Source organism: Ochlerotatus camptorhynchus, unplaced genomic scaffold, assembly GCF_037179485.1.
Source record: "Ochlerotatus camptorhynchus isolate MF236.1 unplaced genomic scaffold, CSIRO-AGI_Acam_v1.1 ptg000070l, whole genome shotgun sequence".
Classification (NCBI taxonomy): Eukaryota; Metazoa; Arthropoda; class Insecta; order Diptera; family Culicidae; genus Ochlerotatus; species Ochlerotatus camptorhynchus.
The window spans coordinates 3,767,676-3,791,952 of NW_027040560.1; the positions used below are offsets into that span (position 1 = coordinate 3,767,676).

General features: G+C 41.3%; 1 protein-coding gene across 1 annotated transcript in view; it reads left to right on the forward strand.

The window, feature by feature from the left end:
* The first annotated feature begins 6,293 nt into the window (after window positions 1-6,293).
* Sol1 overlaps window positions 6,294-24,277 on the forward strand; it is a 156,793-nt gene continuing 138,809 nt past the window's right edge. Inside the window, exon 1 of the mRNA XM_065217209.1 lies at window positions 6,294-6,339. The gene's annotated coding sequence lies outside the window, so the exon portion shown is untranslated. The remainder of the gene's footprint in view (window positions 6,340-24,277) is intronic.

Here is a 24,277-nt window from a genome sequence, read left to right on the forward strand (position 1 = left end):
CGAGAATTCTTGGTCACTATACAATCCATCTTAAAACAATAGTCAAAAGGTACAACACAATAAACACTAGTGTGATGCAAAATTTGAAATTTTCGCTCCACAATACTTAAACGATTCCAAATCGGATCCTGACTAACCTCTCAAAATTTGATCCCTTTTTATAGAGAAACTGAGGTGGCACAAACCATTTGATGTTTGTATGGGAATTACTATGGTAAAACCAAGATTTTTGTTCATATCTATCTTATAATCGGTCTGCTTCAAAAGCTTTCAACTGTACTTATAGGAAATTTTTCCAGCTACAACTTTGCTGAAGACCAAATTTTTGATTAAATGCAAGGATCGAAAGTTATCAATGGTTCAATGCGCTGATGTCTTATGATCATGCTCAATCAACTGCTCAGCAGGCAACATTGGTGTTTCTGGGGCGTTGAATAGGACACAAAAATCATGGCTACTATGTCAAACTGCAAAATACAGTGTTGCCTACAGAGCAGCTGCTTGATCATGTCATAAGTTTACCAATCTCTTAAATAATTAATAACTTTTTCCTGTCTCGTTTTACATAGAAACAATTTTCAGCAAAGTTGTAGCTGAGAAAATTTTCTATAAGAATGGCTATCGAACTGTTTCGCAGCTCAATATGGAAAAAGACTCGAAGGCAATGAACAAAAAGTTGAGATTTCCCATAGTAATTTACATGTATACTTCAAATGGCTTGTGCGAAGTCTGTTTCTAACCAAATGAGTTGTAACTTTGGGAGGCTAATCAGGACCCGATTTGAAACCATTTAAGCACTGTGGAGCGAAAAAGTCAAATTTTGCATCAGTCTAATAAACACTTTATCTTCCGCTATCCAAAAAGCCTCTTCCGTCAGAACTGGAGCCGCTTCCAGTGGTTTCATTGTATGACAGTTACGCCAACGGGGTCAGAACGCTTCCATTGCAGCAATTGACGCAAAACGTGGTCAGCACTCACACGGTTGCCTTCCAAAGTCGACGACGCATCGACCGAAAGAACTGCTGATGAAGAACAATGAGGAGGACCACACAATGGTTGATGCTGCCGAGAAAACAGACGCTCGCGTGGCACACATCGAGAGTAGCCTGCTTTTGTCAACAGCCGAGTGAACACTGAAGATAACTTTTAGCAAGCACCGATATTTTCAATAAATTCCTGAGAACTTCTAAGAAATTGAGATATTTTAAGATTGTTTCGTTATATTCAGTGAAGTTCCGGTGGGGCAACAACCGATTAACACCCAATTCCAGCTCCGACGGCAACGCTACCAACCATTACCCCCGCGGAATGTTCAGCCAGAGCATTTTCGAAGCCGAAGAGGAGGAGGACGTTGAAGTAACCACTACCAATGTTTCCGGTGATTGCGATCCTCGTCCGGACTTCAAACCCATCAACGATCAACCGGACGAAATCGAAGTGAAAACCGGTCAGGCGAAGAACAAATCAAGCTAACAGATTATCTTCATCGACTTTCTCTTTGTATTCCCACGGCCGTGCTAAGACCAAGTACAGGATCGTCATGAGGCGTGATCAAGTTCACAAGATCGCTGCCAATCACTCGATATCGTCAGCGCTGTTAATAAAACAGATGGAGACGAACAACACATTCTACACCTGGGCCGCTATGGACTTAGCGTCGTGAAAGCGTTCAAGCGGAATCCCAATGCTTCGGTCAGGGATGTGGCCAAAAAGTTGAATCTGTCCAAGTCTTTCGTTCAGAGAGCAAAGGACCGTGAGGGACTGCATACGTACAAAGTGCAGAATGCTCCAAATCGTGAAAAACGACAAAATACGGTGGGAAAGTCACGGGCCCGGAAACTGTACAACCCAGATGACGAAACCTCATCGCCTCATCATGGATGATGAGATTACGTCAAGGCGGACTTCCGGCAGCTTCCGGGGCTACTGTTCTTAACTGCCCAGCCTAAGTTGGATGTTCTGGAGGAAGTAAGGAAGCAGAACCCAAGTAACAATTTCCAGTTGAAGAAACGCTTTCGTTTTGATTTTGTTCAGCTGCATGTTGAATAATAATTGCACAATGTGTTCACTACAACTTTTATAAAACCCTTGTTTACACTGGTTTGGAGAATCTATACAACTGCAACACAAAGGTGTTGTCTAACGTATTCAGTAAAACGTTTATCCAAAATCAATTTCTTGTTGAAGAAACGCTTCCATTGTGATTTTATTCAACTGCATGCTGAATAATAACTGTACAATTTGTTTATTACAACTTCTGTAAAACTCTTGTTTACACTGGTTTGGAGAACCTGTTCAACTACAGCATTATATGTATACGCGGTATAGGAGTAGAAGCAACTTTTATACAACGTTTATAGATACATATTTAAACTCAAGCTTTATTATTTTGATGAAAGCTCGTATACAACATTTGTAGACACTTCTTGACAGCTGCTTTGAAATTTAGTAGAGAGTAAACCTGAGAGGCGTTTGTTGCACTCTTTTATGACTCGTTTATAGATACATATTTAAACTCAAGCTTTATTGTTTTGGTGAAAGCTCTAATACAACGTTTGTAGACACCTCCTAACAGCTGCTTCGAAATGTTTTAGAGATTGAACCTGAGAGGCGTTTGTTACACTCTTTTATGACTCCTAAATAATCACTATACAGCAAGCGGTGAAAAGCGTTTATAAAGGGTGATACGGTCAAAATTTGGTCAAGGGAAAACGCGTGTAAATCGGTGAAATCGTTTATTTAAAAAATCAAATTAAATTTCTTTTTCAAGTTCAATTAGTATAAAATTCAGGAAAAATATTCAGTTAGGCTTCCGCTTTTCCAAATCCGAATTGCCGGGCCTTACGCTTGACCCCTGCCATCAGATTTTGTACAGCCACCTTGTCCACCTTCTTCGCCGCAGAAAGCCAGTTTGCCTTGAACTGCTGCTCGCCCTTAGCAGTTTTTTGGTCTTCTTTAGGTTCCGCTTGACAATAGCCCAGTATTTCTCAATTGGGCGGAGCTCTGGCGTGTTGGGAGGGTTCTTGTCCTTGGGAACCACTTGCACGTTGTTGGCGGCGTACCACTCCATGGCCTTTTTACCGTAATGGCAAGATGCCAAATCCGACCAAAACAGTACGGAACAACCGTGTTTCTTCAGGAAAGGCAGCAGACGTTTATTCAAACACTCTTTCACGTAAATTTCTTGGTTGACAGTCCCGGAAGCTATGAAAATGCTGCTTTTCAAGCCACAGGTACAGATGGCTTGCCAAACCAGATATTTTTTTGCGAACTTTGACAGTTTCATGTGCTTGAAAACATCTGCTACCTTTCCCCTTCCTTTTGCCCTATAAAACTCCTGTCCCGGAAGCTGCTTGTAGTCGGCTTTGACGTAGGTTTCGTCGTCCATTACCACGCAGTCAAACTTCGTCAGCATCGTCGTGTACAGCCTCCGGGATCGCGCTTTGGCCGTCGTATTTTGTTTATCATCGCGATTTGGAGTCACTACCTTCTTGTAAGTCGATAGTCCGGCTCGTTTTTTGGCTCGATGCACGGTTGTAGACGATACACCCAGCTTATTTGCGGCATCTCGGAGAGAGAGGTTAGGGTTTCGCTTGAAACTACCGGCAACTCTCTTTGTCGTCTCAGCGGCTTCCGGTTTTCGATTTCCCCCCGATCCAGACTTCCTGGCTGTCGACAAACGTTCCCCAAACACTTTAATTACATTTATAACGGTTGATTTGGCAACTTTTAGCGATTTTGCCAACTTTGCGTGCGAGTAGCTCGGATTTTCGCGATGCGCCAACAAAATTTTGATACGCTGCTCTTCTTGCTTGGACGGCATTTTGACAACTGAAGAGTGAATTCCAAAATCAAAATAGGAGCAACATTCTACACACACACACCTTCAAAATGAGGGGTGTTCAGGTTTTTTAAATGCAAAATTGAAAGAAATACGTCAAGTTGATATTGACCAAATTTTGACCGTATCACCCTTTAGCACTTTTTAATGACTCCTTAATAACCGTTGTGTAAGTACTCACAATATTCACAGATTAAAATTAGTTTAACAATTGTCGTGGTACGCCAAAATAATTGCTTGTACAGTTTTTATTAATTTAATTTATTTGTGCACATTGAAAAAATATGTAATTATGCCATAATTCACATTCTGTGATCATGGAGGAAGTAGTAACAAGTATCTGTTTAATCTTTGATTGATATTCTTTCAATTAATCTCTAATAATTAATTGAGAGAATTTATCTAGAAATGTTATCGTTGATTATATGATATATGTCTTAAATTAATGTTTGCATTTATTAATAACACCTACTCCACACCAAGGGTTTCTCGAAGCAAGATTCGAACTCATGATCCCGGATTGCCAGCCGCTTCTGTTTCCATCTGCTCTATTCTTGAATACATATTTTGATCATATGAGAGAAGTATATCAAGCTCATCTTGAGTGACTTCTCTTGCAGTCAAATAATCATTGCCTTATGGTTATATAAACATGCCTATCACTTGTGCTATTTTTAGCAACAAAATTGTGGTTGGTCGAACGTAAACAATCATTTAAGAGTGCTCCAAGCAGTTTTTGAAGCTTTTAACCAAATGGCAATACAACTACATTCATGTACAACTCTGGAAGCTATTATTCAACGTTTGATCAACTCAGGTGTTGTATAAGAGCTCCCAATGGTTTGTTTTGATGCGTTTATTCCACGTTCTATATAGCTCTTGTCAATCAGTTTAACAAAGGTGCTATAAAAGTTATCGTAGGTCTTATAAAGCATATAGTTAAACCGAACGTAAACAATTATTTAAGAGTGCTCCAAGCAGCTTTTGAAGCTTCTAACCAAAAAGGCAATACAACTACATTCTTGTTCAACTCTGGAAGCTATTGCATCATTATTCAACGTTTGATCAACTCAGGTGTTTTATAAGAGCTCTCAATTGTTTGTTGGGAAACTTTGAAAGTTTGCCAAGAAATACATGATTTGGCAGGCGATCTGCTCATGTAACAAACGGAGTGCGCCATTCGTGACTACCGGGACTGCAAACGGGGAGATCTACCTCAAGAAGTGTCTACAGAAGCGTTTGCTTCCTCTGTTGAAGCAACACGAGGGCCCTCCGATCTTCTGGCCGGATCTAGCTTCGTGCCACTATTCAAATGTTGTCCTGGATTGGTGCGAAGCCAACGGGGTCACTTTCGTACCCCAGGACATAAACCCCCCAACGCACCGGAACTAAGGCCCATCGAAAAATACTGGGCTATTATGAAGCAGGTACTACGGAATCATCCCAAGGAGGTCAAATCTGAGGAAGACATGAAGAAAAAGTGGATTTTCGTACAGAAGAAACTGCAGCCAGATGTTGTACAGAACCTAATGAGTGGAGTCAAGCGTAAGGTGTGAGCGTACGGTTATGGTATTGAAGTTGAATGAAATAAATATGCCAAACGCTTAAAGTTTGAAAAGGATCGATCAACTAGGTAATTTTCTACATCGTTTTTTTCCGTGATGCAATTTGACGTGGGACACCCTTTAATAGACTGAGTGAATTCAATCCTTTCTTTAACATATTCGGGATTTTTTTTCCTGGAAAATAAAACAGGGAAAAGCATGAAGCAAATTTACTCATCGCTGAGTTCCTGCACTTTTTGTGATTTATGAGTAAACTAAACTCAAATTTGGGTTGTTCTCCTCATTGGCCGTGTGGTCAAAGTAAAACAAAGTTTATGACACTGCGGAAAATATTGATATGACTTTTGATCAAAAGGAAACACAACTAGACCATCAGTTCAAATTGGTGCTAAACGTCTAGAACTTGACTAGAAGTGTCGAGAAGAACAAAACTGCCACCAACAAAAGAAGCAACCTCCCTTGAACGTCTCAATGCTCACATTTCAGATTTGATACAAACTGAGCAATGTGTCGGAACAACTGGAAGAACACATAAAGGACAAAAGCCCGGCATCCGAAGACTGTGCAATTCAGCTAAAGGGAACACTTTCCTCCCATCGTATACAAACGTTGGAATTCAATTCCTCCCACCGCCACATCCCCGTCTCGTCACACCGGGAGCCTTCACAAGTCAAGGAACGAGCCATCCCCATCGTCGCTCAGCTGACTGAAGAGCGAGAAAAATGAGAATCAACATCCGCCGCCACAGTCACAGCATCCTGCTGGCTGTCAGTTTCGAATATCCTTTGCGCCACATCGCACTGACGGCGGATTTCAGTCCACACTCGACGTTCGGTCTGAACGGTTGCTGCTTTCGGAGGACGAGCCTTGCTCTGCTATCTACTATCATCTCTTCTATGTCGGTGAAAGTTTTTGGCGCGCCGCGTTCGTTTCGTAAGTGAGAGTGAAGTTCAAACAAAAGGATACTAATCGTCGCCGGAACCATCATGGAAGAAACCGATCGGAGACGGAATGTCTCGCTAGGTTGACGTTGCTGCTGCTGCTGCTGTTGCTTGGAGACGCTTTACAGCCGCGGGTGGAAAATGCTTTGAATTTTACTTCAGTTGCTGTGATTTACATTTTTGCAACATTCACGCTGGATATGAACAACAGTCGCAAAGATGACGATGGCGGCGGCGGTGTCGACAGAATGTACGAATATATTGGTTTGCAATGTACTGTGTGCAGTTCCCGAAAGTGCCGGGCAATGTGTTCCGGATTATAAACACAGTCGTCACTGTGCCGGGAGACTGATTCTGGAGATTGTATCGCTGACCGGTCGGCGGTTTCATTGCACACGTATGGGAAGAATTAGAACAACAGTCGGAGGGAGCTGTGGTCGGTCGAAGTTTGTCTGATAGGACGTTTGACTGGGTGGCTTGCGGTGAAAACTGGGGCTTTGTTTCGTTGGAAATTACTGCTAATTGAATAGGACTTGCTACTGTCATTGCTCTGCAGAGCCAAAGAGTTGAAAGTGCATTCCAGGGCATCTCTTTGTAGTGGATGAATATGCGATGGAAAATGGAACGCTGTTATCAGATTATGGTTGGTCTCAGTTTTGCTGCATGATAGCGTGTGAGTCACGTAGCTAGTAGCTGAGCTAGTCATTTACATTGTATTGGAGCAGTGATATTGGCCTCTCGAAATCGGAGAAGGTTCATCTTCATTGAAGGAGACGCATGGTAGCTACTTATGAAATATTGATTAAAAATGCACTGTTTCAGGATTTATGCGTGGGTTCCATAGAAGCCGAAATTAAGGAAATCAACCCTATAACAAACACAGTTCGAAAAAGTTGTGTAAGTTTCTATTCAAAATGATACATGGAGCGTCATATTTATCACAGTCCTAATATTTTCGAGTGATTTATTTAAAACGCGATATATTGCGCATTTTGCACCAGACCAGACTTCTGAAAAAATAAATAATAATTAATTTTCAAAGTAATTCAACCATGTCGATGTGTCGATATGGTATTCCATTGTATGTCGATATGGTATTCTTTTGTAAGGTACCACCTGTACCATTGTTTCATTCAAAATGATTAATTTTTATTTTTACTGAATGGAGTGAAACCAGGAAGCGCCCACCTTCAAAGATGTGGGTGTTACAAGGTACTGCGCTTTAAAATATGTTTTGGAATCGTCGACTAGTTCCAGTTTGTATGAGCCATCTGTGTGTGTATTCAATCTAACCCCAACAGTAATATTATGGAAGAAACCCATCTACAATTTCTCGTTTGCGGTAATTGCAGACAGCTTTAGTTCGGGAGCTAGAAGATGAAAACTCTATTGCAGATCCAGCATATATGCATCACCTTTAATAAATGGATATTGGTATTCAATGTACACTTCCAGGTTGGAAAATATATTTTTAAATCCTTGTAACTAGCTGACAACCCGAAAATTCTGCAGTAGCTAGAGACTCCTCGAACTGGGTCTCAGAGTCGGCTTACTACCGGGTGATCAAGCGACGCGATACAAAGTATGAAAACACAGGAATATTAACATTTCCGCAGTGATTTGAGATTTGGGCGTAATTGCATTTGTAAACAAACACGTCAATCACTGATTTCTCGTGTCTTAAAGCTCAAACGAAAACTAATAACGCTATGAGGTAGAGGAAGGGTTCCTCTATCATTTGGCATAGTTTGTTCATGAGATTCAGCTTTAATTCAAGTGAAATCGGCAATTGACGTCTTTGTTTACAATAGCAACTACGCCCAAATCTCAAATCACTTCGGATTTTCTACATTGGCGTAACCAAGCAAGATTCCTAGGGGGAGCTAAATTTATTTTTCGGCCTTCTCAATTAGGAAATTAGTGATCAATTTTGATGTGTAACGAAAATAAGTGTAGTTAAAATTCTAGAGGGGGCTTAATTAATCCTAAGTGGGGGCTATAGCCTCCCCCCATCCCCCATTAGTTACACCAATGAATTTCCAAAACATTTTATTGCCCTTTTATGTGGCGTATGGGTGTGGGTTTATACAGATATAGCGTGGCGTGTAAGCGAGGGTTTACGAAAAATAAAAGTACTCACTGCTGTAGCGGGATTTCCTACGGCGTCGCAACGCTGCACAGTGGTTCCTGGCTGGCCAAAACCTCAAAAATTAAAGTTGTTATTTTTTATTTCCTTTTTTTTTTATTATTTTTACATGTTAAGAGTATCTTAAATTGAATAATTTGTGCAGTTCTTTGACTACATATTTTTTATGGTTGTTATAGTGAAGCGACATCACACATTTTTGAAAAAAATCGTATTGTTTTTTGTTACTGTTTTGCTCAAATATAGTAAACAATAATATGTTTATCAACTTGGTTGCTTCAGAAGAAATGTTCTTCGGTTTTTTTTTTTTTTTTGTAATTACTTTATTTGTACAGGCTCAATCGAATAAACTTTACAGAGCCGAGTTATCCTTTGCGTTATACATTGTTACTGTCTTATATTTAAAGTTAAAGGAACTGGACCGAGTACTCGCGGTCGTCTCGAGGTTAGTGGAGATTTACAATTTTTTGGATGGGAAAAGGAAAGAAGGAGGTTTTAAATGTGGTTTACGATATAACTATTTAATTAATCCTAAAGCATGAAATTATTTCTATTCATCTTGAAAACAAACATTGAAAAAAAAACCACACGTACAAAATACAAACTAAACACAAGGTTAATCAAACTTACAATCTAAGGTTAATATCCTTAAAGTAAACATATATGAGTTTCATAAACTCCAGATCGCGTCTAGCCAAAATATCTCGAACTGGAACATTAGGTTGTCTACCTCGAGCCCGAAGGGAATCATAAAAATGTGATCTGACTCCACGATACTCCACACAAGACCAAAGGATGTGATCAGCGTCCTGGTAACCTTGTCCACATTCACAGAGATTGCTGTCTCCCAACCCCACACGGAACAAGTGAGCGTTTAGACAATAGTGATTGGACATGAGACGAGACATCACGCGTATGAAGTCTCGACTCAAGTCCAACCCTTTGAACCATGCAAACTTCGACACCTTAGGGATAATTGAATGTAGCCATCGTCCCAAGCTACCCTCACTCCATTGATGTTGCCAGCTAACGAGCGACTGCTGACGATAAATAGAGAAAAATTCACCATAGGCGATCTGTCGATCATAAATGTCGCCTTCCATAGCGCCCACCTTCGCAAGTGAATCCGCCTTCTCATTGCCCAAAATTGAGCAATGCGAAGGGACCCACGCGAAGGTGATGATGAAAGAGCGCACGGATAAAGCACTAAGCAGTTCTCGTATTTTCAAGAGAAAATACGAGAAGTGCTTTACCGGCCTAATGGAACGGATAGCCTCGACAGAACTGAGACTATCCGTAAAAATAAAGTAGTGGTCTGGAAGAAGTGAAGCAATAGTTTCCAAAGTGTAGTGAATTGCTGCCAGTTCAGCCACATACACAGAACAAGGAGCTTCAAGTTTTCGAGAGGCGCTATGAAATTCATTAAATACACCAAAACCAGCGGCCTCCCCTATTAGAGATCCATCTGTGAAAAACGTTCTTGCAGAATCAACATGGCCAAACTTTGCAGCGTATAATGACGGAGCAATCATAGGACGATGATGCTCTGGAATTCCGCGGATTTCCTGTGTCATAGATAAATCAAAATTCACTGAATTGCCGAAATCGGAGAAGACTACACGATTGGGAATATTTTTTGAAGGGCTGACATCCTGTGTTAAATATAGGTAGTACAAAGTCATAAAACATGTTTGAGGATTTAGCTCCAGAAGCTTCTCAAAATTTGCAATCACCAGTGGGTTCATTATTTCGCAACGGGTGAGGACCCTCAGAGATAACTCTGAAAAACGGACGGATAGTGGCAACATGCCCGCCAGCACTTCGAGACTCATAGTATGAGTCGAGTGCATGCATCCTAACGCGATACGAAGACAACGATACTGGATCCGTTCCAGCTTGATGATGTGCGTTTTAGCTGCCGACTGGAAGCAAAAACTGCCGTACTCTAAAACCGATAAAATCGTTGTCCGGTACAACGTCAGAAGATCTTGTGGATGGGCTCCCCACCACGTTCCGGTAATTGATCGAAGAAAATTGATCCTTAGTTGGCATTTTCTTCTCAGATACTCAATGTGGGATCTCCAGGTGCATTTGGAATCGAACCAGACCCCGAGATATTTAAAAGACATGGAATGAGTGATCGGTTTACCCAAAAGTTGAAGCTTCGGTTGTGCTGGGCTATGCTTCCTAGAAAAAACGACCAACTCAGTTTTCTCCGTGGAGAATTCGATACCTAGCTGAATAGCCCAAGTAGACAAATTGTCCAAGGTATCCTGTAAGGGTCCTTGCAGGTCAACCTCTTTTGGCCCTGTGATAGACACTACGCCATCATCTGCAAGTTGTCTCAACGTGCAATTGTCACTAAGACAATTGTCAATTTCTCTAACGTAGAAATTGTACAAAAGGGGGCTTAAACATGAGCCTTGGGGGAGACCCATGTAGCTAAATCGAAAAGCTGTAGAGTTTCCATGAGAAAAGCTCATATGTTTTTCTGACAGCAAATTGTACAAAAAATTATTCATTAATGGAGACAATCCACAAGCGTGGAGTTTCTCTGAAAGAACTTCAACGGATACTGAATCAAAAGCCCCCTTGATATCCAAGAACACAGAAGCCATTTGCTCTTTCTTAGCAAAAGCCAACTGAATTTCCGAGGAAAGCAACGCGAGACAGTCGTTCGTTCCCTTACCCCTACGGAAACCAAATTGAGTATCTGAAAGAAGGTGGTTTGTCTCAACCCATTTGTCGAGGCGAAAAAGGATCATTTTCTCCATCAATTTCCGAATACACGACAGCATCGCGATGGGCCGATACGAATTGTGATCCGACGCGGGTTTATCAGGCTTTTTAATGGCTATCACCCTCACTCGTCTCCAATCGTCGGGAACAATATTGAGCTCCAAGAACTGATTGTACAAGTTCAACATGCGCCTCTTAGCGACGTCTGGGAGGTTTTTCAGCAAGTTGAACTTGATTCTATCAGATCCCGGGGCAGAATTGCCACACGAAAGGAGAGCGAGTGAAAGTTCCACCATTGAAAAAGGCTGACTGATTTCGTCTACCGAATTCGCGGTTTCGCGAGGAATCAACTGCGACGGCACGGAATCCGGACACACTTTTCGCGCGAATTTAAGAATCCATTGATCCGAGCATTCCTCGCTTTCGTTGTTAGTAGACCGGTTACGCATTCTTCGCGCCGTACTCCAAAGGTGTTCTTCGGTTTATTTCACGTCAAATGGATGGTACAAAAAAAGTGTCTGCACTGTTTTAAGTGACAGTTTCTAATAAAAAAATTGCAAAAATATACTTTTTTCACATTTAGACTAAGCAAAACATATGACGGACACATCCGCCCACTATCTTTTAGTAACCAAAAGATAGCTAGAAAAGTTTTTTTGCGAAAAGTGTTGAACTTAGGAATAACAAGTAAAGTGTTCCTTGGAAAATATCCGTTTCTAAGTTATATAATCTGCGGTGTATACTGTGGCAAGCTACACAATGCCTTTTTCTAAGCACATCAACACGCACACACATACACACACGCACCATATATCTATCTCTTATGGTCCATGAGTTATGTTTTTTTTAACAAGCTGGTTAGGGTGGCCCCTAGACAATCGGCATTCTTTAAATATATTTTTATACGTTCATTACTCGTGAAATTTTTATGCTAGACACTTCAAGAAGTTTTTATGACGCATATTTTTGTTAAGTTGATATCTGTTTTATTTAAATTAAATTAAATGCTTTTAACAGAAAAAGCTCTTGCAGTTTATTTTTACCAAAAATGAAGAAAAAACGATGTTTCCAATGAAGAGATGGCTGAAAATCTCTAAAATAAAGAAAAAAAAAAGGATGTTTCGAATGAAATTTAATGTTTGAAAATTGGATTGCTTCATTTTGAGATATTGCCAATTGAAAAGAGCCATTTTTTCGAAGAAAATAGCCTTTAACTTTCTAATAAAAACAGATAGTAACCTAATTTCTGGAGCAAAAATATGCGTCATCAAAAGTTCTAAATGTAATCAGAACAATGTTTTTACGAGAAATTAACGCATTAAAAGATATTCAAAGAAAACCGATTTTAGTGGCCACCCTAACCTGTTTGTTATAAAAAATCCTCACGAATCATAAGAGATAAAAACAATGTGTCTTCAACAAAGTTCCTTTGAATTGATTGTTCTACAACTGTTTAGAACACTGCTTTGGTCTATCTGAAATAATAAAAAAGTTTGTATGCTTAATTCACCAATTTTATGGACCACCCTAATTTACGAACATAAAAAGATTGAACAAAATATATCAAGCAACTTTCCTTAAGAAACCATATTCTTAAAACTGACGGTTTGGGCGCAAACATTTTTGTCTTTCTAAATACGGCTTTGGGACCATTGTGCATTGGTTTAGGTTCACTATACTCCTTTTTGTGACGTCTTGATTGTCAAGTTTTCTTCATACAGCATAAAACATCTATTTCAACTGTTTTTTTTGCCTATTTGCAGCAATTTTGAGGTTTTGGCCAACTTTTGTTCTAAGGAGAACCACTGTGCGCTGTTGCTCCTGCACGGGCTGCAAACAGCGTTTCGTTTCTGGATTGGCAGAATGGCGGATATCTTCAACCACGAACGGCCCAGCAGGCGTTTCTGGCTCGTTTAGCTGACAGGTGGCTTCCTTCCTTGGCGAAATCGGCTAACCGAACCTGGTAACCTTGGTCGAGCCGAGAAGGGACAATATTCCACCAGAATAATTATTTATTTTACCTGAACGGAGAAACGCTTTCCAAGTCACACGCACGCCTGATTACTTCTGCCTAATCTTCCAAATATAAGATGGCGATCATCAATCAATTTTGTCTATTCTCTTTTCAGCATATATTTTGTCTTCTTACAAGCTTATTGCTTACACAGCAAAAAAATAATTTTGATATCACATCAAAGTGGATGCACTGCAATCAACAATCAATACGAAACTAACGATTTTAAATTGGCTCACCACTTTAGTAGCCTATTGGTCCCAAGCAAACGATTAACGTACCCTATTCTAGTTGAAATTCTATTACTACACTATGTTTGTTTTGATTCGCTATGAAAGTTTGACAGATAACATCAGGGGTGTGTGGATTCATGCAGAACATGCAGGGGTGAGTGAAATAGCTTGGGACTGCTTGGGACCGTTGTTCTGGTACTGAGTGAGCCAAAAATAATAATGATTTTCTTCGGGACCCAGTGGTCTTAGAGTTACCTCTATGGTCACACCATGTTCCGCCGTAAATTTCTTCTTTTGGAATCCCTTGTACTTTTTCTCTCTAACGCTTCGTATTTCTCCAGTCAGAATCCCTACTAGTTTCCCGAAAGTCTCCCATGTTATTTCTGATGTGGACCACGACATTTCGACGTAAGTCCATTAGCTTTGTAAGATGAACTTGAGTTCTTTAATTTTGAGAAAAAGCAATTAATCTGTCTTACCTCAATAGCTTCGGAACTGGTAAATTTTCCCATGTTGAGTCAAATGAAGCCGCAGGCTCCACTCCGTGTGGTGCCCTTCTGTCAATTCCTTTAAGTTTCAACATTGCAACCATACTTCCCTCGGAACCTAATTTTGGTTTCCCGGAAGCTATCATAATGTAGCGTCTCCCAATCAGGGGTTGAAAATTTTGACGTTTTTTACTACACTCACTTCTTTGTCGTGCGCGACAGTTTGTTTATATTCGTACACTCAAAAAATAAATCACATTTCCAATGGAAAATATCCATTAGAATTTCACTTAACTTTCATGTGATCTCATAATTGGGAATCGCATCACAAAATCACATTAACCTTATGTGTCCAATAAAGTTTATGTGATTTGTCATATACAATTCATGTGATCGTATGAACGTTATTTGAATTTCAGATAAAAATCATTAATTTTGTTATTGGAAAAATATCATGTGCGTTTCCAATGGAAACTATATGAAAACTTTTTTCAGTGTACTCTCATGCTCTACCGTCATCTCACTTACACAGCGAAACGGTAGAACAACACTCGAGCAAAAAGAAAATAATTAATTATTATCAAATAACTATCATGACATGTGTGATTTCGTTCTAATCTCTCGATTTGGTGTAAATTAAAGCATTTATGATCAGAAATGTTATTACTAAGCCATGGTTGCTTGTTATTTACAGAATTGACACAAGCAAAACATCAGGCTTTTATTATGAGCAAAAACTAAAATACATACCGTATGCGTGATAATGTTTGCACCATTGAGCAATGTAAAATTAAAAAAATTCTCAAGAATTTCGTTTTCGAGTTTTTTTTTATTTATTCAAAGGGGGGATGTTTCTCTGAGTCTTCTATTTTAATCATCGATTGAGTTTCCATTTGCTGCAATTACGGCCTCCACACGCTTCCGGAATGTACGGCAGGTTCTAATAATGTAGTCTGGATCCATTTCTCTCCAGGTACGGGTCAATGTTTGTCTGACGCTTGCTGTACTCGGGTGGCGTTTAGAACAGGCCTTGGCCTTCATGATGCGCCATATTGAGTAGTCTAGTGGATTAAGATCGGGGCTGGATGGCGGCCACATATCTTTCGCCCAGAACGGAAGATGTTCATGCAACCACTTCTGAGTGCGGTTTGAGGTGAAATATAATATTTGGCTTCGGACTATACTGTTCTTTGATCCACGGAAGAACATACTTACTTAAAATCCCGATGTAGACCTCCGTTTTGACCTTTTCGCCTTCTGGAATGAACACCGGGTCCATTTTTTTTGCCATCGGAAGCCACCAATCCAAACACCATAATGCTAGCAGGATGCTTGGTCAGATACACGTTCTTGTGCTCGTCGGCCACGTCTTCTACCGGAAGAGAACTAATATACCGGAATTTGATACGGGATCGACGGTAAACATGCTCTCGTCGGTGAACAGGATTACCGGATTTTTTCGCTTAAGGAAGTTCAAGATTTTCTTGTATCGTTCGACTCGTAGCTCTCGGATGCGGTTGGTAATCATGTGAGTATTTTTTACCGTGTCCTCAACTTCGCCCCGCAATCTTCCTTTACGATCTTCCGTGCCGTAAAGTCACTGATCTCGTGTTCCTTTGCCATTTTCCTTATTGAACGCACTGGATTCACCCGAATCTTCCTTTTGATAGCAGTGATAACGCACGACCTGTGGCCACCTTCGCGGATAGTTGTCTTTTCTTTTCTCGGTCTAAAATCCATTTGACGGTCCACCGGGACACTCCCACGGCGATTGAAAAGTCTTTTTGTGACATTTATTCGTGGGACAAATCACGAATACGCTGCCACTTCGTCATGGTGCAACTGTCAAACTAAGTAAATCATTATCTTTTATACACAGCCTACTACGGTATGAGCTACAGGTTACGTGCATGCAAATAAAACCAAGGCATTGTATGTACAGGTGAAACGCGAACCTTATTTGTACGATGGTGCAAACATTATCACGCATACGGTACATTCGTGACGGTCTTCACCGACAGTGTCGTATGACAGAGCCTGTCATATGACATTTTATTTTGGTACTGTAATTTGATGGCTTGTTTTGTAAGTGTCGGAAGCAAAGGAAGTCGATTATTACAGAAGATGTGTCAACTACCGTGACCGCTTACAAGACTGCTCCCAATTGCTAATTGACTTAGTTTACGGTTAGAACTAGGGCGGTATCTAATCGCCTTCGATCGTCTAACTTTCGTTCTTAATTAATGAAAGCATCCATGGCAAATGTTTTCGCTTTTGATAGTCTTACGACGGTCTACTAATTTCACCTCTCGCGCCGTAATACTAAAGCCCCCAACTACTTAGAACACTCTAATTAGTTCAAGGTAATAGCAGCTGAGCTTGTGGAGAACAGAGTTGCGACCTATCACAATCACGATCGTCAAACAGCTGATCGTAGTAACGCTTGATATATTCCTATCGATGTGCTTATAGAAGCACTCTCCATGACCATCCATCAAGTTGGCGAAAGAAGTAAAAAGCAACTGGTGATTGTCGTCTTCGGCGATCTGGTCATTCCCGACAATCACGACACTCAACTGTGCTCGTTTTGAATCAGTTGCTGCTTTGCTTGCTTATGTGAGTGTGTTGGTGAGTGATGCCGATGACATAGTACGCGTTTGCTGAATATCAATAAAGTGACGAGTGATGCGTGCTATGACACTTGTTTTTTTTTTTTTGAAAGCGCAGCTCACATTGTTGTCAGTCATAATCACTGGCCTTCACGCTAATTTTAAACTACCCAGTTTTCAGTAGGATCCACTCAAATTCCGTCGAAACTAGGGCCACTCAATATTGAGTGCTAAAAGTTGGTACTAACAAGATGACAAATGAACAACATCGGTCAGATTAGGGTCGATGTTGTCCATTTGCTAATCCATTTGTCATCATGTCAGTCCCAAATTCTATCACTCAACCCTGAGCAGCTCCAACTTTGATTTAACATTTAACATTCAGCATTTCACATTAAACATTTCTTTTGCATTTAAAATTAACAAATTTAATATTTTACACTTAACATTTAACACTTAACATTCAACACTTAACATTTAAACCTTAACATTTATCATTTAACATTTAAAATTCAACATTTAAAATTTCAAATTTTACATTTAGAATTTAACATTTAACATTAAGCATTTAAAGTGTTACATGTAAAATGTAACAATCATCATTTTATCACAAACGAAGTGACAGACGACTAACTGGCGAAGAAATCAATTAAAATAATGTGGTTCGCTGTAATAGAATTTTCTTAGAAGCTTGTGCCATCAGCCACCAGATGGTCTAGTATTTTTGTTTTGATTTGAACATAGTTGATTTTGTGTGCAATATGATCTTTGACAGTGTAAGTGCTAGTGTCTTTGTTTCGAGTATTTTTTAGATTATCGTTGTTTTTTGTTTAGTTCCGTAATAGTGTAAAAAATGGCAGGTAATGTTCGTGAGTGTTGTGCAGTTTTCTCCGTTGTCAAACTCCCTAGTAGGCAGAGGTAGGACAGCTTACTGTAGAACGCAACAATCCACCCCACCGAGAATTACAAAAACCCGCCACCAGATGGACAAACAACTGCCTGTTGGGAGGCCATGGGGGGTGGCGATAGAGATGGCCATTTTGAATGGACGATAACGGGCACGACAAACTGGCGATGAACGACGAATGGCCCGGGTCACTGGCCGACAGCCTGGAGCAGTGACCCAATGACTCACTCAACTCTGAAATTAATAATCACTGATCGTAAGACCACCAGCGAAAACGGTTTATCAAGAAAGCAAGCCAGCTAAATTGACGCAAGTAAGAGTGGAAATAGTGAAAAAGTGTGAGGAGAGAGTCAAGGACAGCAGGTAAACCGCAATAATTACCATTTTGGTTAAAATGGTCCTAATGCCAAATGTATTTGACCATTAGGACCCCGCTGTATTTAGTACAAATCACCTGTACGCAGTGAAGTTCCGGTAGACGTACCGGAAGGTTACACCGTCATTGCCTGCCGGCCGAGTTCGTCACCAACTCACAGGCCCAGGAAGAGTAACCTGGTGCTCGTCATCGCCACCCCGTACAGCAAGCGCGCGAACGAGATACACGACGAGAAAGTGGAGAGGAAGCGGACGTCGACCGAGGACAAGCGGTCGACAATCGAAGACACATAGTGGAGGTGTTGCGAGGGGCCCCGACGAAGAAACCAGGTCAGATAGATTGTAAGAAAGTGGGAGAATAAGGTAGTAAAGAGGGAGAATAAAAGTTCAGGAAAGTGCAATAAATGTCTATTCTTGAGTAGTGAAGTGCTTGTGGAGTTTTTTCTGTGTGTCACGTGCGATCATTCCCTGCCCGCGTAATTGCAATCGGTAAGCGTGCCGACCCTGAGGCCATTGGAGTCAGGGAGTCTCGAAAGTGCTCCTGACTGAGGTGGCTGACACTTACAACAGTGTGCAAAGAGTGTATCATTTTGTCATTTTTTATGCATTTCAGTTTAGAGTAGAGTAAAAGAGATAGTACCAAAACATTCTAGTACATTTTTAGTGTTGCCATGTGGTACAATCTATTAGTAGTGTTGCCATGTGGTGCAATCCAGTAGTAGTGGTGTTGCCATGTGGTACACTGAAAAATTGCAATAGCAGGTGCGTCACCAAAGTTTTCGAGCCGCTCCGTCTGTCACTTCGTTTGTGATTTAATATTTAGCATTTAACATTGACAATTTACATTTAACATCTAACATATTATATTTAGCATTTAAAATTGAATCTTTAGCATTTAGAATTCAACATCAGGCATTTAACAATTAAAAAATTATATTTAAAATTTTACATTTCAAATTTTACAATTAACATTTAACATTAAAAAATAGACATGTAAATGTTACATTTTACAAAACATGCCGGCATTTTTGGCTATATATAAAATGTACTTAAACTTCTAGACGTCCGATCTACCGATGCTATTTATAGCGTAATTATTGATATTCATTTTATAGAATACGACCGAAATCGGAGTTCCCTAGTCGATCACCATTTAAGGCCCAAGCGCAATGATAGCGGAAGCGGAACGGCAGCGGCAGCGGAAAAGCCCGATCTTAGTAAGCCTACTTGTTGGATTGAAAGCTAGTTAAAATCAAATCGACTTCGGCTAGGCATCTTGATGTCATTAGTGACAATTGTCAAACTTTCCGTTTCCGTTCCGCTTCCGCCCACATTGCGGTTGGGCCTTTAATTTCAATGGCACTACAACAGTCTTTTGCGTGCACGCGCGTGAAAACACTTCAAAGAGCGCTTTGACGCTAATGCTGACGCATCGCAACGCGTTTAAGGGCCACTTACAATAGTCCGTCACCGTCACCGTCGCCGTCAACTGACAGCTTGATTTGAGCCAACGATATTCAGTTTAGCAACCCACAAAGATGCATTGCGCTCACTGCGCGCCAGTACTAAAACGCTGACGCCGTGCAAATGTCAGGAGAATCTACGGATGATTTTTGCTCTCGGTTGAAGATGCTAGCCAGACTCGCCAAGCTGGGCGACCTGGCCGCGGAACTGACTACATTCAAGTTGATCACATCAAATAAGTGGCCACATCTACGTTCGAAGCTATTAACCATGTCTGACGTTACCTTGGAGAAGGCTGCCGATCTGTGCAGGGCTGAAGAAATCACTTCAGCAAGAGCAGTGGAACTTGGAGTACCAGTGAACGGAAGTGAACAAAATTCGAAAAGTGAAAGGAGAATTCAAAGCTGGATCGTCCAGATGCAAGTTTTGCGGTGACCGACATGAGTTCATGAAAGGTGCATGTCCAGCTTTCGGCAAGCGGTGTCATCGATGCCACGGCAAGAACCACTTTGAGAAAGTGTGTAATGCTGCTGGAAAATCCAAGAGCCGGAAGTTCAAGCAAGTGAAGGAAGTGCAAGAAGGAAGTTATTCGGAAGGATCGAAATCTAGCTCCGACAGTGATGCGTCGTCGCAAGCAGGTGATGTGGAATACGAAATCGGAAAAGTGTACGACAATTCAAGCAGTGGATGCAGTGTCTTGGCAGAATTGGACCTAAAATTCGCCGAGCAGTGGAACGCAGTATTATGTGAATTGGACACCGGAGCCAACACCAGCCTGATTGGCCATGATTACCTCGCTAAGCTTACCAGTGAGAGTCACCCATCGCTACTACCAACAAAGTTTCGTCTTCAAAGCTTCGGTGGCAACCCGATCAATGTGCTGGGTCAGATAAAAGTTCCATGTCGCCGACTCGACCGGAATTACCGCCTGGTATTGCAGGTGGTGGAAGGTGATCATCGTCCCCTGTTGTCAGTAAAAGCGTCACGTGAGCTAGGATTTGTCAAGTTTTGCCGAACAGTTTCATTCACTCAAGGGGAATCACCAGACAAGCTGATGAACATCTACAGGGTCAAGGCTCAGAGAATCATTGAGGACCATCAGGACCTGTTTACCGGATATGGAATGCTGCCAGGTGTGGTTTCATTGGAAGTGGATAAGTCGATAACACCATCAATTCAGCCTCCGCGACGGGTCCCCATAGCGGTTCGTGAGAAGCTGAAACGAGAATTGGAATCGCTTGAACAATACGGAATAATTGTCAAGGAAACCCGCCATACGGACTGGCTCGCTTCGATGGATGTATTCTTTGCGGAATATCGTGGAGCCAAACGCAGTTTCCTGATAACTATCGATCACTACTCCGATTTCTTCGAATTGTACATCTTGAAGGACCTCACTCCGGAATCCGTTATCATCGCATGTAAGCAGAATTTCGCCCGTCATGGTGTTCCACAACGCGTCGTCTGCGACAACGGTACTAATGTTGTCAACCAGAAGATGACGAAGTTTGCTTCCGAATGGGACTTCGAGCTTGTTACGTCTGCACCATATCATCAACAGGCCAACGGTAAAGCTGAGGCTGCCGTTAAGGTGGCCAAGCATCTGTTGAAGAAAGCACAGGAAAGTGGAACGGATTATTGGTACGCCTTGTTGCATTGGCGTAATATTCCGAATAAGATTGGTTCAAGTCCAAATGCTCGACTCGTCTTCCGTTCCACCCGGTGTGGTGTGCCAGCAGCGGTTGATCGTCTGCGTCCAACGGTGGTGGAAGAGGTTCCAACTGCAATCGGCTAAATTCTACTACGATAAGAAAGCAAAACAACTACCTGCGTTGCGGGTGGGTTCACCAGTTCATGCGCAGTTGAGGCCCGATACAACGAAGTTATAGACACCAGGAGTCGTCTCAAGTCGCCTCAACGATCGGTCCTACGTTGTGAATGTGTATGGTGTGGATTACCGTCGATCGTTGGTTCACCTCAAGCCACGTAAGGATCCCGAAACGCCGCCAATACGCTCAGCACCTGTGGTTCCGATTACAAACCAGGAACTACGGTCGAATCCAACACCAACGGATAATTTGGAATCTGATGCCAACCCGACAGCTGATTGTATTCCTGCCTCGATTCCTGCTACCTGTCAGGTGGAGCGCAACGCAAACAACATCACAAATGAGACGATGCCTACTTTGTTTACACTAAAGAGCCTGAATTTATAAAGAGGCGACATCTTATCAATTCGACAGGTCTTTTGCTCGATTGGAATGACTTTTCCTATGACTTTGACAGACAATCGATTGTTCCAATTTTGACATGTCGTCTCTTTATAAATTCAGGCTCTTTAGTTTACACAAGCTGCGGCTACACCACCCACTGCAGTTGCAAATCGGTATCGTCACATTACACCGTCGTCATCTGAATGATTATCAACTCTAGACTTGTGAAGCTTTTTGAAGAAACGAGAAGATGTTCTATATTACTTTGATGTGCCCCTCGTTTGAAGAACAATCTACTACTACTTTTATGTTATATACTCTCGACACACACACACCTAACTATCATGCTCTTGAACGCCATTGTTAAATTAGATCTTGCGCGATACGGATCGCTACGTGTAATAAGTTTAAATAAAAGTTATTTCTTGATTAAATTCTTGATTTATTTCGAAGAATAGAACACTAACTGTCAAAAAACCTGAAAATTTATCCATTGTGCGCCGGCCTTACCTCTCACTGCGTGACAAAACGTTCTGTCAGCGATAGTCGGTTGATGTGCGTTGACGAGTGTCGAGTGAGTGTCATGATATTTTGCATCATTGGTGGAGAATACACTCCACCCGATGTGAAAGGCATCAGCGCCACACTACGCGTGGAATTTTGGAACGTTCCCGTGCATGATTTGGTGTAAACATGCAATTGTCATCTGCTACAGGTTCCTTCGGGGTATCCCGAAGATTCCGACAGCGGCCAATGTGATTAATGATCCATTTGAAGTTTACGGACCATAGGGAAGAGCGCTACTTCGTCGTAATCGCCTATTTCCGTTCTATCGAGCAGAAATCATCAACAATATCACTGATTTCACCGTGCACAAATCAATAATAGGTTTGTTCCGATCCGTTAGTTCATAAGCCAAAACATAAAGCCTATTACAGCGTATTGTATGAATATTTACACTAATTGTTCTCAGCACAAAAGAAGCACTCCTAGCGAGTCTACTTTTTCTATCATCATCCGTACACACTTAGTTTTTTCTACCGAGCTCGGCTGTGCAAATCTCGGCAAAATAAGTTTCACTGAGATCTCAGCAAAAGTGACATTTGATTGCTGAGTCTCGGATAATGCTTAGCTGAATCTCAGCAGACAAATGAAATGTTTGCCGATATCTCAGTAAAACTTTTTTTGCCGAGATTTGCACAGCCGATCTCGGTAGAAAAATCTAAGTGTGTAGGACGAAGAAAATCTAATGGCGTTTCAATGCGTTAGGACGGAAATGAAACTCGTGGGACGAATTGAGAATCAAGAAGCAGTGTTAGGTTTTTACTAATATCTCAACATTGTTGGACTCAAATGAAAAGTTGAATAAATTTAGAAATTATCTTCGATGAAAACATACCATGTTTTGTTCAAACCCTTTCAAAAAAAGAGAGGCATGTGCGGGCTGTGCTTATTAGAACGAAAATTAGATCAAAATTCCTATTTGACGAAGTTACAACACTCCAAAGTTGACCGAAAATTTGCCTATCCTAGTTATTTTGAGTATTCCCTGTACTTGTCATGTGGTTATAGTTCGAGAAATCTCAACAAGTGCAATGAATTTTCGATTTAAATTTGTTTGTTTGTTTTATGATCACATTATATGCAGATGTCAACATCAAGCATATCTCCATACTTTTTTTTATTAGTTCACATACAGTCACCAAGGCTTGTATCTGGTTTTTATAACTTTTCTTCATTCAAACCATCTTCTGGCATGTAAATAAAAGCTGTAAAAACTGACAGTGCCGTCGATTGCCAAACACTCAAGCTCTGAGTTGATTCTTGTTTCGAGTCTGCAAAGTTTGCCGAATGCTAATTCACTCAATTTCCATGACTTGCATTCAACATTTATGGCTGTTTGGAGCCCACCAGCTGAGATGTTTCCCAGCACGATGTAAGATGAAATCGACAATCAACACAATGAATATAATTCATCGGAAAATGCCCCCAAACCTAACAAAGTCGTAATGTGGTTTTCCAAGCTGCCGGCGAAGTTCCGTTATGAGTCCATTTATCATCCAAACAATTATTATATCGCCCTACATTCCAACGAAAACACCATTCATCCCATTAGCAATTACAACATAGTAGGCGTCGCTCGCTCGCACACACACACACACGCGCGCGCACGTGCTTTCGTACTACCGCCATGGCAACCGAACTTAACGACCCTGAAACAATTGTTTTCGACACTATCCGACCGAGAGACCGACGCACTCACCTGCACACAGGACAGGAAGCCACGGCCTTGCGGTCACCGGTGTCCTTGTTTGATTCGTTCGCATTTTTTCCCCGGAATAAAAACACACTCCGTCATACTCCTTTTTCGCTCGCAAATATCGTAAAAGCAATTGGCACACTTGGATCGGTCAGGGCTTAGGGCGGCTGTCAGGATGATGATGTCTATGCTGGGTGGAACGAGTAATCTGACAGTAAACGACATCGACGACGCCGACGACGACGACGCCAACGACGCATGGTGTTCCCGTGTGAGCTACGTGATCCTGTTTATTCGGGACCACACCGGAATCGTCACGTTTCGGCGCTAACGAATGTATTTGCTAGCGAACGATGAGACCCCGGAGGCGAAATGCATAATTTATCGTTCCCCGTAGTGTAATACGATAATAATTAAATTTATCTCGATGTTTTTTTGATTGCGAAAATATGGTGTCAACGGAACGGAAACCGACTAGCAGA